The following is a 9531-nucleotide window of genomic DNA, read 5'->3' on the forward strand; positions in this document are numbered from 1 at the left end:
ACTGCTGCAAGCAGTGAGTGAGTTCGCTGAGTTCCGACTGTTGTGTACTGCTGCGTCAGATCCGGTCAGATCTCAACTTTGACCTTACATTGCACGTCCGGGTCTGACGCATGGACGAGAGAGAAAAGTATCCACAAGGCGGCGCACACGTAACGTTACGCCTATCCTTGATCTCCACCTGGAATTGTTTTGAGTAATGTTAACCCACACAAACACAATCAACAGCCACAATCATTCATGTACGTCATCAGTGATGTCATAGACATTGTGACATCTACAGCAATGAATAGTGATGTCCTGTTTGTCATAAGAAGTACAAGATTGTAATTCCTCGAGCTAGCCTGGCTCCAGACCTTCGAAGTCCTGAACACAGTGGTCCTGTGTCTGTGATCTTATCATACGGCAGTTGTGATGTCATCATCAGTGATGTCACTCGAGCAACTGTGATTTTATCTTCTTTATATAAAATTGGCTATAAAGTGGGTCCTTCCTGTCTGTCCGATCCTGTCTGTCATGAAAGTGACAGAAGTGACAGCACCAGTGAGGTGGGTAGCGGTGTAAGTCACGTTTTGTGTCACAAAAGTGACATCATCACTTCCTGGGCAAAAATGCCCAACTGTGATGTCACTCAGGCAGTTGTGATGTCATCAGTGATGTCACTCGAGCAACTGTGATGTTGTATGAGCTGTAGTAGCCTATATGAGAATGACGGCACACAGTTGCATGGTGACACAGTTGCGCAACTGTTAATTGTGCATCTGTGATATCACTCAGGCAATTGTGATGTCATGAGTGATGTGAATGAATGAATGAATGAATACATTTGATTTATTTCGAACATAAAATAAAATAAACAGATAGATAAACAAAACAAAACAAGGAAACATTGTTTGAAAAGGAGTAGGTAGAAGTAAAACTTATATATTCCTACCTCTTTCTCACTTAACTATTAAATAACTTAAACCGGTTCATAAATCTATTTACATCCAATGATAAATATTCCGACTAATATCCCCAATGTTTTTACAACCCAAATTAAATATATAAACATCTATCCCGTTATTTACAACCCATTTGGGTTGTAAATTAACAATTAACAAATTAAGTTTTGTTCAGATTCAATGACAATTTGTTTATGTCAAACCATCGTTCACATTTTTTCCATTTCTGTTGTGACCATCTCCAAAAGCTGCTGAAGATTAGTCCCAGATCTGTTTTCTCTGAAACTGTATTGACTGTCAGTAAATGATGCTTTTCAATTAAGTTATCACTCGAGCAACTCTGAATACTATAATTGGAGAGCCGATTGTGCACAGTTGCACGATGGCGCACATTTGCCCAACTGTGATGTCAATTGAGAGCTCGCACAGTTGCTCATGGCGCACAGTTGCCCAACTGTGATGTCACTCATGCGTCCTGGTGGTGGCTCACCTGGTAGCACGTGTACGACGGAGGCAGGATAGGACACTATCTGAATAAAGGCAAAAATGCCTGAAAAAATAATCTTACAAAAAAAACAAGGGCAAATTCGACTTGGGCCGATAACAGAATACACCACAATGACAGATTAGCAAAAAAGAAGACACATTATCAAACTGTCACAGTAATCAAGAGAAGGGAAGCAAAGAAAAATCTTACACTGTTTCAAGCCATCTCAGCCTTCAACATGGGGAGGAGCTCTGTACCCCTACATCTCATGCCATACTGTAGGACCTGCTTCAGCAATGGCGTAAGCGTAACAAAGGCCGAGAGGAAGGCTACAATTCAATCAATTGATCACTTGATTGACAATGATTGATGATTGATGAATTGATGACATCATCACTGATGACATCATCACTGGTGACATCACTGATGACATCATCACTGCTATCCATTATCTGTCTAACGTTGCATGGGGAGCTCAGACCCCTGTATCTCATGCCATAGGACTTGCTTCAGCAATGGGATAACAAAGGCCAATTTAGAGCAACTAAGGAAGGCTACAATTTTGACTCAATTGATGACATCATCATTGATGACATCATCACTGATGACACCATCACTGATGACACCATCACTGCAATCCATTAATCCATTCCTGACAATGAATGAATGCATGACTCACCCCAAAAAACTGCGCAAGTGGTAAAATAACTGTGATGTCACTCGAGCAGTTGTGATGTCATCAGTGATGTCACTCGAGCAATTGTGATTGAAGGGCCGTTGGCTAGCGACGGGGAGAGGAAACAAGCAGTGTAGTTTAGTCTGAGCTCTCTGACTGCGAAGCTGCCGTCGACTGGAAAGGGGTTTGAGCCAAGCGGTTGTTGTTAGCTACCCTCTAAAAGGTGTCCTGTACTTGAAAAGCAACCACCATGTCGAACGCAGAGAAGTTCCTGTATGTGGACCGCAACATGGTCAACAACCCACTGGCCCAGGCTGACTGGGCCACCAAGAAGCTGGTGTGGGTGCCATCAGAGCGCCTGGGCTTCGAGGCGGGCTCTGTGAAGGATGAACACGGCGACGAGTGCATAGTGGAGCTGGCCAACTCAGGGAAGAAGGTGACGGTCAACAAGGACAACATCCAGAAGATGAACCCACCCAAGTTCAGCAAGGTGGAGGACATGGCCGACCTCACCTGCCTGAATGAGGCCTCCGTGCGGCACAACCTGAAGGACAGATACTACTCTGACCTCATCTACACATACTCTGGTCTTTTCTGCGTGGTCATAAATCCATACAAGAACCTGCCTATCTATTCGGAGGAGATCGTCGACATGTACAAGGGCAAGAAGAGGCATGAGATGCCCCCCCATATCTATGCGATCACTGACACATCCTACAGAAGCATGATGAAGGATCATGAAGACCAGTCCATTCTTTGCACAGGAGAGTCCGGTGCTGGGAAGACAGAGAACACCAAGAAGGTCATACAGTATCTGGCTCATGTGGCCTCCTCTTACAAGACCAAGAAAGATCAGGGGGAGTTGGAGAAACAGCTGCTGCAGGCTAATCCCATCCTAGAGGCTTTTGGAAATGCCAAGACGGTCAAAAACGACAACTCCTCCCGTTTCGGAAAGTTCATCAGGATCAACTTCGATGTCAACGGATACATCATTGGTGCCAACATTGAAACCTACTTGCTGGAGAAATGCCGCGGCATCCGTCAAGCCAAAGATGAGAGGACCTTCCATGTCTTCTACTACATGCTCACAGGGGCTGGAGATAAATTGCGCTCTGAACTCTGCCTGGAGAGCTACAACAACTACCACTTCCTGTCCAATGGAAACGTCACAATTCCTGGGCAGCAGGACAAGGACATGTTTACCGAGACCATGGAGGCCATGAGGATCATGGGTATCCCCGAGGATGAGCAGATTAGCATGCTGAAGGTGGTGTCCTCTATGCTCCAGCTTGGAAACATGAATTTCAAGAAGGAGCGCCACACAGACCAGGCTTCCATGCCTGATAATACAGCTGCTAAGAAGGTATGCCACCTGATGGGCATGAACGTGATGCTCTTCACCAGGGCCATCCTGTTCCCAAGGATCAAGGTAGGCAGAGACTACGTCCAGAAGTCCCAGACTCAGGAGCAGGCAGAGTTTGCTGTGGAGGCCCTGGCCAAGGCCACCTATGAAAGGATGTTCCGCTGGCTGGTCATGAGGATCAACAAAGCCCTGGACAAGACCAAGAGACAGGGAGCCTCCTTCATCGGCATCCTAGATATCGGCGGCTTTGAGATCTTTGAGCTGAACTCCTTTGAGCAGCTATGTATCAACTACACCAATGAGAAGCTGCAGCAGCTGTTCAACCACACCATGTTCATCCTGGAGCAGGAGGAGTACCAGAGGGAGGGCATCGAGTGGAGCTTCATCGACTTCGGCCTTGACCTGCAGCCCTGCATCGACCTCATCGAAAAACCTGCCAGTCCCCCCGGTATTCTTGCTCTGCTAGATGAGGAGTGCTGGTTCCCGAAGGCCACAGACAAGAGCTTTGTGGAGAAGGTGCTGCAGGAGCAGGGAACACACCCCAAGTTCCACAAGCCCAAGAAACCGAAGGACGAGGCCGACTTTTGCATTATGCATTACTCTGGCAAGGTGGACTACAAGGCTGATGAGTGGCTGATGAAGAACATGGACCCCTTGAATGACAACGTGACCTCACTGCTCAACCAATCTACTGACAAGTTTGTCTCTGAGCTCTGGAAGGACGTGGACTGCATCGTGGGTCTGGATAAGGTGGCTGGCATGTCTGAGTTGCACGGTGCCTTTAAGACCCGTAGGGGCATGTTCCGCACCGTGGGTCAGTTGTACAAAGAGCAGCTGTCCAAGCTGATGGCCACACTGAGGAACACCAACCCCAACTTTGTCCGCTGCATCATTCCCAACCACATGAAAAAGGCTGGTAAATTGGACCCCCACCTGGTTCTGGAACAGTTGAGGTGTAACGGTGTCCTGGAGGGGATCCGTATCTGCAGACAGGGCTTCCCCAACCGCATCGTCTTCCAGGAGTTTAGACAATGGTATGAGATCCTCACTCCCAATGCCATCCCCAAGGGCTTCATGGATGGCAAGCAGGCCTGCGTGCTCATGATCAAAAGCCTGGAGCTGGATCCCAACCTGTACAGGATCGGCCAGAGCAAAGTTTTCTTCAGGGCTGGGGTCCTTGCTCACCTGGAGGAGGAGAGAGACATGAAGATCACAGACGTCGTCATCAGATTCCAGGCCCGGTGCAGAGGCTACCTTGCTCGCAAGGCCTTCACCAAGAGGCAGCAGCAGTTGGCCGCTATGAAGGTGATCCAGAGGAACTGTGCCACCTATCTCAAACTCAGGAACTGGCAATGGTGGAGACTCTTCACTAAGGTGAAGCCCCTGCTACAAGTGAGCAGGCAGGAGGGTGAGATGCAGGCCAAGGACAAGGAACTGAGTAAGGTGAAGGAGTTGCACCAGCACGCTGAGATGCAGCTCCAGGAGATGGAGCTCAAACAGCAGCAGCTTGGTGCAGAGAAGCTGGCCCTGCAGGAGCAGCTTCAGGCAGAAACCGAGCTGTGTGCTGAGGCTGAGGAGATGAGGTCCCGTCTGGCTGCCAGGAAGCAGGAGCTGGAGGACATCCTCCACAACCTGGAGGCCCGTGTGGACGAAGAGGAGGAGCATGCCGCTCGTCTGATGTCAGAAAAGAAGAAGATGCAGCAGAATATCACTGACTTGGAGCAGCAGCTGGATACGGAGGAGGCTGCCAGACAGAGACTCCAGCTGGAGAAGGTCACCTCGGAGGCAAAGATGAAGAAGGTGGAAGAGGATGTTATGGTGCTGGATGACCAGAACAACAAACTCTTGAAGGAGAAGAAGCTGATGGAGGAGAGGATCTCAGAGTTCACCACCAACCTGGCAGAAGAGGAGGAGAAGTCCAAGAGCTTGCAGAAGCTCAAGACCAAACACGAGGCCATGATCACTGACCTGGAGGACCGCCTGCGGAGGGAAGAGAAGGGGCGCCAGGAGCTGGAGAAGAACAGGCATAAGCTGGAGGGCGACTTCACTGAGCTCAATGACCAGATTGTGGAGCTGCAGGACAAGATTGTTGAGATCCATGCCCAGCTGGCCAAGAAGGAGGAGGAGCTCCAGGCAGCTCTGGCCAGGATTGAGGAGGAGGCAGCCCAGAAGAACCTGGCACAGAAAAAGATCCGTGAGATGGAGGCTGAGCTCTCTGAACTGCAGGAGGACTTGGAGCTGGAGAAACAGGCCCGCACCAAGGCAGAGAAACACCGCAGGGACCTGGGAGAGGAGCTGGAGGCTCTCAAGACGGAGCTAGAAGACACTCTGGATTCCACCGCCGCTCAGCAGGAACTCAGGAACAAGCGTGAGGCAGAGGTGGCTCAACTGAAGAAGACTCTGGAGGATGAAGCCAAAGTCCATGAACAGCAAGTGGCTGAGATGAGACAAAAGCACAGCCAGGCCTTTGACGAGCTCAATGAGCAGCTGGAGCAGGCTAAGAGGAACAAAGTTTTAGTGGACAAGGCCAAGCAAAGTCTGGAGTCTGAGAGGAATCAGCTGGCCATTGAGCTGCAGACACTGATACAGGGTAAGGGAGAATCTGACCATCGGAGGAAGAAGGCCGAAGGCCAGGTCCAGGAACTGCAGGTCAAACATGCAGAGAGCGAGCGCCAAAGGGTGGAACTGGCTGAGAGAGTAGCCAAGATGCAGGCTGAGCTGGATAATGTCAATGGCCTGCTGAGTGAGGTGGAGGGCAAGTCCATCAAGGTAAGCAAAGACTGCTCTGCTGTGGAGTCCCAGCTGCAGGATGTCCAGGAACTGCTCCAGGAGGAGACGCGCCAGAAGCTGTCGCTCCACACACGTCTGCGTCAGTTGGAGGATGAACAAAATGGCCTGAGAGAACAACTGGAAGAGGAGGAAGAAGCCAAGAAGAATGTAGAGAAGCAGCTTTTCGCTGTGCATGCTCAGCTTGCTGAAATGAAAAAGAATGCAGACCAGGATGCGGGCTGTCTGGAGAACGCTGAGGATGGAAAGAAGAGGCTTCAAAGGGACCTGGAGGGAGTGAATCAGCGCCTGGAAGAGAAATGTTACGCCTTCGAGCAGCTAGACAAGACCAAGACTCGTCTCCAGCAGGAGTTGGACGACCTGCTGGTCGACCAGGACCACTTCCGGCAGATTGTCTCCAACCTGGAGAAGAAGCAGAAAAAGTTTGACCAGATGCTGACAGAGGAGAAGAACATCTCTGCACGCTATGCGGAGGAGCGTGACCGAGCTGAGGCTGAGGCCAGAGAGAAGGAGACCCGTGCCCTGGCTTTGACCCGTGAGCTGGAAACCCTGATGGACCTCAAGGATGAAATGGACCACAACAACAAACTGCTGCGGGCTGAGATGGAGGACCTGGTATCCTCCAAGGATGATGTTGGCAAGAGTGTCCATGACCTGGAGAAGTCCAAGCGTGGCATGGAGCAGCAGCTGGAGGAGATGAGGACCCAGTTGGAGGAGCTGGAGGATGAGCTGCAGGCCACGGAGGACGCCAAGCTGCGTCTGGAAGTCAACATGCAGGCCATGAAAGCCCAGTACGAGAGGGACCTGGCTGGACTAGACGAGATGGGCGAGGAGAAGAAGAGGGCGCTGGTCAAACAGGTGCGGGAGATGGAGCTGGAGCTGGAAGATGAGAGGAAGCAGCGTTCTGTTGCCGTGGCAGTGCGCAAGAAGCTGGAGCTGGACCTGAAGGAGCTGGAGGCAGCCATCAACATGGCCATCAAGAACCGTGATGAGGCCCTGAAACAGCTGAAGAAACTCGAAGCCCAGATGAAGGAGCTCCTCAAGGAGCTGGAGGAAACTCGTATGACCAGAGAGGAGATCCTCGCCCAGGCCAAGGAGAATGAGAAGAAGCTGAAGAGCATGGAGGCTGACATGATCCAGATGCAGGAGGAGCTGGTGGCTGCAGAACAGGTGATGAGACAGGCCCAGCAGGAGAGAGACGAGCTGCAGGACGAGATTAATAACCAGGCCAGCAAAAATGGCCTTTTTGCGGAGGAGAAGAGGGGGCTTGAAGCACGTATTGCTCAGCTGGAGGAGGAGCTAGAGGAGGAGCAGTGCAACACAGTGCTGGTCAATGACCGGCTGAAGAGAGCCCTGCTGCAGACTGACCAGATGAATGTGGAGCTGACTGCAGAGCGCAGTACCTCCCAGCGCCTTGAGGGGGCCCGTTCCCAGCTGGAGCGTCAGAACAAGGAGCTGAAGCTGAAGCTGCAGGAGCTGGAGGGAACCGTCAAGTCCAAGTACAAGTCCAGCATCGCCGCCATGGAGACAAAGATAGCCAAGCTGGAGGAACAGCTGGACCACGAGACCAGGGAGAGGCAAGCGGCCTCAAAGTTGGTGAGACGCACAGAGAAGAAGCTGAAAGAGGTCTACCTCCAAGTGGATGATGAGAAACGTAACACAGAGCAGTACAAAGACCAGGCAGATAAGTTGAACTCTCGCATGAAACAACTTAAGAGGCAGCTGGAGGAGGCTGAGGAAGAGGCTCAGAGATCCAACGCCAACCGCAGGAAACTGCAGAGGGAGCTGGAGGACGCCACCGAGTCAGTGGAAGCCATGAACCGTGAAGTCAGCACCCTCAAGAGCAAGCTTGAAATCGCCCGTGGAGCGGGCGATTTCCATAACTGCAACCATGGTGCATCATCTCTAGAGTCTCCACCCTAGGAATCGAGCACTCTTTTTTTTCCTGATTTCCCCCCCATTATCTCCCCAATTCCCCCTGCTGCCCCAGTCGCTGTCCCACCCCCTCTGCCGATCTGGAGAGAGCTGTAGACACACACATGCTTCTTCCGATACATGTGCAGTTGCCAGCCGCTTATTTTCGTCACGTAAGACGTAGCACGTGGGACAATCATGCTATTCCCACCAGTTCCCTTCCACCCCCGAACAGGCGCCCTGACCGACCAGAGGAGGCGCTAGTGCAGTGACCAGGACACATACCCTAATTCCGTCTGTTTTCTGTTTGTTGCCTCCAGAGAATTAGAGAATGTAGAAGAATGACTGTTTTGATCTTAGTTGCACTGTTACCTCCATAACTAGCCTACAATACAATACATATACTCATGGAATTCTGGGCTTCATCATATAACAATACAAAATTGTCACATTTGGGTCCAACAAAATGGTCAGGGGATGTGCAGTGAACTGGGGTTCTTTATATGGAAATGGCTGAATACTTGTGCACGCCACATTCACTCAAACACTGCCATATACTGTATATATACTGCAGTGCTTCTCAAAGTGGGGTCCAGGGTCAAAGAGGGTAATAATTTATTTTCACTAAAATTCCAACCATGAGCAACAGTAACAATGTGTTACTATTTTGGTCATGGGTTTTCATACACTGTAATAAAACATTATCCCTTGAAGGTGGTCTATGAACGAATGCTTACTGTTCCATTGGCATTTCCTAATCAATAAGCTATAAGCTATAATTGCATACACATAATTAATGCTATGAGTCATTAGTCATAAGACATCTCACAAATGCACATTTGCACTATGCAGAGACACATAACTAGCTTATCAAGCAGGAGATTTCTCCCCTTTGCTCTGGCCTTCAGAAACTCAGCATGACAATGGCCATGAGACAGGAACACTTGCTGATAGACAGGCAGCCCTGTAGGCTCCAAGTCAAGTCATCACCCCTCCTCTCTGCCTTTCCTCTTCCTTTGCCTATAAAGCATATCTCAAATTGTGACATCGCGGCTGAATATTTGGACTCTGTACATTGATCAGATGGTACATTGAGATTCAGTCTCTCCTATAACACAGTGTATAGGAGAATGTTATGGTAATAAATATACGTTCATAAGTCATCTTCCTGGACTCCTGGCTTCAATTTATTTGGTTTAGATAGGCTATCAGTTGTTCTATATACATTTAGCGGATGTAGAATGGTTAAGGAATTCCATTCTCTATCACTTACAATCAGATCTTTGGACAGACTTGAGTGTGCAGATGCTGCTCTTTCACTCATGTAATAAAACATCTGTGTGACAAGTGTGACAACCTCCCA

General features: G+C 49.7%; 1 pseudogene across 1 annotated transcript; it reads left to right on the plus strand.

Annotated features, from left to right (window-relative positions):
• The first annotated feature begins 2354 nt into the window (after positions 1-2354).
• LOC310793506 (myosin-9 pseudogene) lies at positions 2355-8177 on the plus strand (annotated as a pseudogene). Its single transcript has one exon. The product of its transcript is annotated as a myosin-9 pseudogene (transcript).
• The last annotated feature ends 1354 nt before the right edge of the window (positions 8178-9531 follow it).

The sequence above is a fragment of the Poromitra crassiceps genome (assembly GCF_964638095.1).
Source record: "Poromitra crassiceps genome assembly, chromosome: 19".
NCBI classification, from domain to species: domain Eukaryota; kingdom Metazoa; phylum Chordata; class Actinopteri; order Beryciformes; family Melamphaidae; genus Poromitra; species Poromitra crassiceps.